At 37.0% G+C, this 8,530-nt stretch overlaps 1 long non-coding RNA gene across 2 annotated transcripts; it reads right to left on the bottom strand.

The window, feature by feature from the left end:
- Positions 1-3,269: 3,269 nt before the first annotated feature.
- LOC137481181 (uncharacterized) lies at positions 3,270-8,038 on the bottom strand. 2 transcript variants are annotated; one of them, XR_011003375.1, is made up of 3 exons: positions 7,686-8,038; positions 4,564-4,614; positions 3,270-3,441 (listed from the first exon to the last, which is right to left on the bottom strand). It is a non-coding gene; the product is annotated as an uncharacterized lncRNA (long non-coding RNA). The 2 variants fall into 2 exon arrangements; XR_011003374.1 differs by lacking the exons at positions 4,564-4,614; positions 7,686-8,038 and adding an exon at positions 3,739-3,927.
- Between the last annotated feature and the right edge of the window lie 492 nt (positions 8,039-8,530).

Genomic DNA, 8,530 nt, shown 5'->3' on the forward strand with positions numbered 1-8,530 from the left:
CTTTTGGAAAGGAACATGCAGTGGGTTGTGTACAGAAAGGAGAACATGAGCCAACATCCAGACAATAGCAACACAGCAGCTGTACTTCCATGTGGGAAAACCATCACCCACACAATAGTCAACATTTCTTCCTAACACTCATGACATTTATAGAGCCAAATCAGCCACCATTACAAAATAAACATATTTAAAATTAAGATATTTTTAATATTAGAGATTAGGAAGGATCAAAACCCACCATAAAGACAGGAAAATGAAATTCTCCTTCCTTCCTTTCTGAGTGTTTTGTGATTAATCTGAAATAAGGATTTTTTTCAGGGCAATCTTTAGGGCATGTAGTTGAAGTTTTCTGTAGCTATAGCATAGCCTAAAATTAGCTAAGTAGATGTGCATTTTTTACCTCCCCTCACCAAAAAAAGAGAGAAACAACGAAAAGTACCCAACACAAAACAAAACAACAACAAAAACAAAATCCCCACAAACAAAAAACCAAACTCCAGAAAAAAACAAACAAACAAACTCCCTCCACAGACAGGTGATAAGGCAAAATAAAGTTCTTTACAAGTGGTAATGCAGATTAATAATTGGTCTCACTGTAAAATTATTTCCTACCAAACAATGACAATAGATAACTTCGTATGTTTATACCCTTTATATAAAAAGCTTTTGCAAATCATATGGCACTTGTGCATCCTTGAATTACAGAAAGGATGAGTTTGGAATGATCCTCTGGAGCTTGTCTGGTCCACTCCCCCTGCTCAGCAGGGGAGTCCTGGAGCAGACTGCTCAGGACCACCCCCAGCTGTGGTTTCAGTATCTCCAAAGATGGAGACTCTAAAACCTTTCAGACCACCCTGTTCACTGTTTGGTCTCCTTCACAAGACCTCAAGCTTCATGACCTGTCTATACAGGCTACTGTGTATTAGCAGCAACAGCAGGTTTGCAGTGAACAGCTCTTTGGGGCAGAACACAATAAGAAAGCAAAGGTAAATTATGGAAGAGGACAGGATGGGAAACTGCTTTCAACAGAAAAAAATATTGTGTAAACTGTAACAGCCATGCAGACTGCCGAAAAGATCTTTAGTTTTCTCAAGCTTAAGGGAAGAAACTCTCATCTCCCTTTCCTGCTCACTCCATCTCCAGCTCTGGGTGTTTAACTACCTGAAGGAAATGTAGGTGCTTTTACCAATTTCCTTTGCTGGACATTTTGTTATTCAGGAAGGATAATCAGAATCCTAAGTTGGAACAAATCTGTACTGCTACATGGAATGCACAAGGGGAGCATGCAATATCATCCATGAAGCAGAAGCAGCCTAGGCAAGCCATGTTGTGGCACCTGGCTGGAGTGTGCTTCTGATACCCACAGCACACATGAACACACAGCCCAGCTGAACTCCACTGTCACAGCCAGAATGTTTTAAACCATGGGTTGGTAACAGACCTAATACATTTTCCCCTAAGAAATAATTTACACTCATACTTGGATAATAGAAATTTTATCAAGATATGTAGCTAAAGGATGATCACAACTGCTTCACAGATATGCTAAAAAACCCCAAACTACTAAATGAAAAAAGAATAAATGGAGTCCTTTCTTATAATTAAAAAAATCCCAACCAAAACAGAGCTAAAAAGGCTCAATATTACCTGCTCATTACAACAGCTATGCCTCCTTGTCCCCTGGAAAAGGGGTTAACTTTATACAAAACACTGCTTAGATAACTGATGTTATTACTTACCTGTGAGAAAAGCAAAGAGTCCTGTACACAGAGAAAGCTGGTGGAGAGACCAGGGATCTGTTAAGGGATCTATTAATTTTGCTAAACACTACTGAGAAAGAACTCAATTACAAGACAATAAAAAAGGAGCAAAAATTCTAGGAGATAAATATCTTTAATCTAGTGTGGAAAGCCATAACAAGAACCAATTTTGAATAAGACATTCAGTAAATATTTTAATAGTGAGAGTGATTAACCACTTTAGCTACTGAATAGAGTTGTATCTCTTGATTTCTATAAAGTGAGCTTGAAAATCTCACAGTATAATACTTTTTTAAATCTTGCTACTTGGGTTCAGTGTCACATTGACCGGGTAAACTGCAATGGCCTACCAGAAAAGCTGGAGGTGACTTATTATCCCTATTTGGGACTTCTGGGAATTAATGGGCTCCCCATTAACTGTCCCTACATTAATATTACAGCTCATCCCTCTCTCTTTCTATATCTGAATACTATCAAATTGAGTTTATACAAATAAAAATGTGTGCTCAAGTTCAACAGCTTTAAAGCATTAGCACTTCCTCTGGCCTACCAACAGACCTAGTTAAGCTCACTGCAGGACTTGGAATAAAAATAGGAAAGCTGAACATAGACATAGTCTCTCATATGAAAGTTTAGCCTAGTTTTTGATTTTCTTTAAAAGAAACACTAAGCACTTGCTGTTTGGAATACATTTAAATATGAAGTATTTTAGGCTCCTAACGAGTATGCCACAGAGGTGGAATCACCCCAGAAGTATGGGCTGGTAATCATAATCACATGGCAGTGACTGATTTATTAACTGTGCAATGAAGGAGCCAAGGTTTGTGTTAGAGGAATAGATTCCTCATTTTTACTTCCACCATCCGTCACAGTAGAATCTACTGGAAAATGGAGTACAAATCATTCAGGAATTTACAACAGTCAGTTGAGCTAGTTCTGTGCTATATCATTGCTGGAAGTGAATGCCTTTGTTTTGCACCCTAAGGGCTGCTCATATGCATAAATAGCCCCCCTTTTTCTGTTTCTGAATCACAGTGTCCAGCCAATACAAAAAAGATTATGAGGTATGAAAACCTCACATATCTCCACCACAGAACAATAACAAGATCTATACTTTGATTTCCTGGGAAATAAAAATTGTAGCTATACTTCCTGTCAGCCCATTCCTTTGAACGTGTTCTCTTCATAATTTGGATTTTGAATCAAGTTTAAATGTCAGTTAAAAATCGTATGTGGCAGTACACAATGAAATTTAGCTTGACAGCCTGGACATCAAAACTAAAAATAAATGACTTCACATCCAAATAATAAGTAATAACAATGTTAGCCTGCATAAGAATAGCAGGACTGGATTCAAATACAATATTAATTTTAGGGATATGAGTGACTAGGGAGAGACAGAGGCAAAGAAACAAATCCTTCATATAGCAATAGTCTCTTCTTATCCCCCAGGCAACTGGCTGCCTTTCACCTCGGCGGCGGAGCAATTATGTGGCATAATGACTGCAGTGCAAATAAGCAGAGAGATTTTATTAAACCAAATGAGCAAATCATCTGCGTATTATTGCCATTTGATTGACAGTGACAAGTGTCGAGCAGACACGGATGTGAATATGATAAAGAAGCTTGCAGGAAAGCTCTTGATAATGTTACTCTTGATAAAGTTGCTCTGCAAACCTCTCTAAGTAAATAAAGGGGAAAGAATATGATGCATATTAATTCGCATAGTTTGCAACCTGCCACAGGACTAGAGGAAAAGTTGCAATAGGTTCAGCACATGGCATTTCATATGAATTCTAAAATTGCATTTATGAGTCTCATAGACTTTACAATACTATATTAATATTAAAAGTAAAGGTCATTCCACATAACAGTTAAGCTGCCTGAGCTTCAACCTTTATATCAATAACAGACTCGGGCTGGGGGCATGAGGAGGAGGAAAACAAGTGGAATGATCTGAATAAATGTAAAATGTTACTTAGAAAGATTGCTGCCTTTTGCTGGGATGTCCATTTACACGTCTGTACTTCCAGCAGACAATTACATTTCTGACAGGGCTGCCATCAGAATGATTAAATCAATACCTTTCATATGGGAATGTGATTCATTGGCATGGGCCTTCAGGCCTCCAGGTAGCCACTTTCCCATTAATGACTGCCTTATGACATCATAGCACACACTCCAAAGCTCCCCATCGTGGCAGGCAGCGTACAACTTTGGAAAATTACTTCTGGCACACGGAATGAATTAACCAAGGTGACTGGGAAGCTTTGACAGCAACACCCATGGAAGAAAAGCAGCGGGGATAAAATCTCCTGTACTGCAATGGCACTAACATCATGAATAAATTTGGGCTTACAAGTTGAAATTGCTTTAGTGGATAAACCGTGTGATAAATAGATCCCTTTCCTCCACTCCTTCATATTTTTTATTACTTCAAATTTGAATGGGAACAAGCCACAGTGTTATGCCACACTTCAGTGAACATTCTTTTGCCATCAAGTATCATCAAGTTGAAGATTTCCACTCTTTGAAAAAGAATCACAACTGAGAGGAAATGTTCTTGTCATATGAAGTACACCGTAAAATGTGGAAAGCATTTTTGATTTATGTCGTAATAGTGATTTGAATATCTATTTGGACATATTTCAAAGAGATCAGCTTTGCAAGGTTCTGCGTAGCCTGAGCAGATTCTTGTGCTGTGCTTTAACTGTGCAAGTAAACTTCAGCATTCAAGAGCTGACATGCTCAGAATAACTATAGCCTGATAAAAAAAGACTTTAAGTGTCTTTAACTTACTTACATTTTCCAGGATGAGAGCCCTCCAACTCTAGTGAGCTTCCAAGGGGAAGAACTGAGGAAAAAAAATACAGAATAAAATATTAAGTACCGAATCCATTTACTCTAGTATTTGTTATAATTTGTTCTATAATCCATATGTTATAATAAAAAAATTACTTAAACAATTGCTATAATTTATTGCTTAAAAGCATCAGATGACCTTATTTCTCCAAAAAGGAACTAAAGTATTCAGTAAAACAAGTTACTCTACCAATCTAGTCCAGTTATTGGAAAAGACTTAGTAATTTTTTGTTTATATGAAAATTAGAATCAAATTTTCATACAGTTGAGGGCTTTTCACTGGTTAGAAGAGAATGTAAAAAAGGATAGACAATACTATCTACACACCAGACAAAAATTGTCAGGGTAAGAATTTTCTATGCTTTAATATTGTTATTTCTGGGTTTGGGGCTGGTTTAATACTTTGAATATAATTTTTGACTTTTTTTTTTTCTTTTTGATAAATATGTTGAAGAAATATTACAATCTAGCAATTTCCGACTGCCTGATATTCTTCAAATCAGTATCCAGCTGGATGCATTCTGGTCTTTAAATATGAAAGTAAATACTCCGGTTCCCACATTTGGATCATCTTCAAAACCTAATCCCTGATATGCAGCATTTTTTACCACAAAGCAGTTAAACAAGTATCTAAATAAGTTTATCTAAGAAGTTTAAAGCATTTCATCCTAAAACTAAACTTTTCCTATAGAATAAAGCCTGAGATTTTACAATGAAATTAATTTTCAGAGTCTATGTTTTAAATATGAAGTATTTGATAATTAAACTAAATATTAGCTACATAAAACAGTTTCAGGATTTATCCTAAATTACTTATGAGAGTACTGGTGTAAATTATAATCAGATCACTGCTGTCTCTTCCAAAATAGTGCATGTTATGTTATAAAATGCAAAATTTCTTTTAAGAGACAATTTAGAACCAAACACCGTTAGAAACAAAAATATTAATCATGTATTCAAAATTAACTGACACAGTGATATCTGCTGAGATGACAGAGAGTGGATTTGAGAACAGTCTTAATTTTTGTTCATTTTATTGGGATGCTGCTAATTGCATGCCAAAAAAATACTTTAAGTTATTACAGAATATTAAAGCCTGGAAATGTATTAAAACATCATAGTAATATGTTCTCCTGTTGCCACCACAATGTGGAGAGATAGTAATCTGGAGTACGAAAGAGTTTCTAGGTTTTGCCAATCCTTGCAAAAAAAAAACAAATTAATATAAAATGGAAGGCTTTTGTATTTTTATTCTGTCACTTCCATCACACTTCAGATAGAGCCCCTTTTGTCCAGAGTGGTGATGTACTTTCCACTTTTAGTGTATGGCTGCATCTGCACATGGCCCTCCTTAACCTTCAGGCATCTTTAGGCTTGTCAGTGAAATGTGCACATCTTCCATTGAAGTTTTAAGTAATGCACACAAAACACCCTCATAACACCCTCATTTTTCTCAAGATTTAGAAAGGGAAAGTTCCCAAAGTTTTTACAGTCAGAAAAATAGGACCAAGAGGATGAGTGAATTCTATATAAGCCTTACTTCTTTGTACAAATATCATGATCCCCTTAAAAAAAAAAAAAAGGAGGCTATCCGTGATTATAGTGGAAACCAGAATATTTGTGAGAAAACAATTCAATTTTATTTAAAAAATCATATGTCTGTATATCCTATGCAAAATGAGTATGGATAGGCAAATGGGTAAATGAAGCAAAACCAGACATCAACCTCGTCATGGCTCCTGGGCTGTTTAAAAAGTTGACTGACTTTGCAAGCCTGCTTCTAGGGGTATGCAAATGTCAGGTAGTCCTTTGGGGATACAGGCTTCATCCCCTGCTTTTGTGGAGCCAGAATTGATTCTCAAGTGTAGTAAGGTTGACCATCCGGGAAGGAAAGAAAGAAAAAAACCTCAATCAAACAAAGAGAAGACCAAATTCAGACCATAATCTGAGAGACTCAAGTCCTTGAAGTGTGCAGCCAGTAACGTTCACTGACCTTTCTTTGTATCATTACACTCTAACCTATCTTATTATTTTAGCACAGAATTCATCACAAATAAAAATTTTCCAGGACTGGAAAAGAAATATTTACAAGGCTGAAATATGAATAAGAAAAACATTTTACATTTATTTTCTAAAAACTTTTTCTCTTAATTATTTTCAGGGATCCTTTGAGGCAGATAACAAGATGTTATAATAATCACTATCATAATGTTTCCCCAAAATAATACTTCAAACCAGAATGCAACCTATGCAATGTTTAAATAGCCACGCCAAACCTAACTAACTTTTTATTAAATGTCAAATACATCTTCAGATGATCCTTTTTTTTTCTGAAAAATTAAATTGATTTGCTCAAGAAGTAATGATGAGTAGACACTTACCTTAAAAAAACACTAACATTAGTGTTATTTTTCACACTTACTATTCCCACAATTAGGGAGGCATTTATGTACATATTGAAGAGTAGGCATGTGCTAAGTGCAATTTCAAATGTCTACTCTTCCAGAAAACCTGGAGGATGTGAGCAATTAGGGGCTAAACCAAAATGTTACTGGCTATCCATTTCTATAATCTATTTCATGGCTCTAGAGGTAAAAAGCCCAGATCCCTGCACATCTCAGTAAAAGTACAGCGAAAGCCAACCACAACTTGCCAATGTATCTGGCCCCAGATCCCTAATATTTTATTTAGGCAAAATCTTTCATTGTTCTGGAGTTATTGCAAAGCTTCTTGAGCAATCCCAAGCAATCAGTGCACTATAACTGGCCTTGGCTATGGCTGGAAATAAAATTGACTGTGCTAGGTTGCATCCAAAACAACCTAGTTTTAATAGAAAAGTCTGAAAGAAAGTGTAGCGAGAAAAGAAGTACTAAATTGGTGTTAGAGAAAGCTACATGTTGAACTGGACCTGGCCACTAAATCCTGGCCTGGATTCAACTTCTCTGGTAATGTCAAAGCAGGGCTGCATTTGACAGAGTTCTAACAGTAGATGGGAGAACTTGGCTACTGTTATGTAGATCAGATAATTAGATACCAAAGTCATTTTTTAATGGCCTTTCTTACCATGCAGGCTGAGGCTGCTCTCACTCACAGTTTGTGGACTAATCTTGGTCACAAGAAGATGGAAATATAAATACATTTCAAGTCATTTATGCATCATACTATCCAAGCTTAGGATCACATGCTATCAGTCATAATCTGCATTATTCTGACAGTCTGTCACCTTGCTGTATTCATTGTGAGAACTAAGAATTATGTCTATAATAACAAAAAAATTGCCATTGAAAAAATAACATAGAAGCATTCAAACCAAATCTTCCACTGCACTTCAGAAATAAGGAGATATTAGACAGAGGAGGCACTGACACAAATCCCTCTGTGGGGAGGATCACAGTATTTGTTAAGTCGGCAACAATTTAGAATTAAAATAAAAACACTAATTACACTTTAGGCAAGTAGTGTTCATCTGTTCTGTGAACTGTAGCTCTGCCTCAGCTCCAGAGAGTTCAGTGATATCTCTAATGGTGATGAGTCATGATTAGTTTCTGTTTTCCATGAAAAACTAGGAAAGAAAAAAAGGGAAGTGCTGGGTCAAGGGTTCCCCATTAGCTCAGGGGGTAGAGTGAAGTCACCTTCTGGGAGTCCCGTTGTTCCCTGCAGGGTGTGAGCTGAGAGCTGTGGGCTCTGACAGGAAGGGTGGCAGAGCAAACCCCTGGGCAGCACAGCCCTGCAGCATGGCCCTGGGCAGAGCACCCTGCTGGAACAGCTGATACAGAGCTCACAGAGCACTTTAAACCAAATCCCACTGGAATTCACCCTGCACAACACAGAGCAGTCTGCACAACTAAAGGCTATCACAAAACAAACCATCACACTGTCTCTCTGTGCTTTCATCTGTCCCAATTAAA

This window comes from Anomalospiza imberbis, chromosome 12 (genome assembly GCF_031753505.1).
Source record: "Anomalospiza imberbis isolate Cuckoo-Finch-1a 21T00152 chromosome 12, ASM3175350v1, whole genome shotgun sequence".
Lineage (NCBI taxonomy): Eukaryota > Metazoa > Chordata > Aves > Passeriformes > Viduidae > Anomalospiza > Anomalospiza imberbis.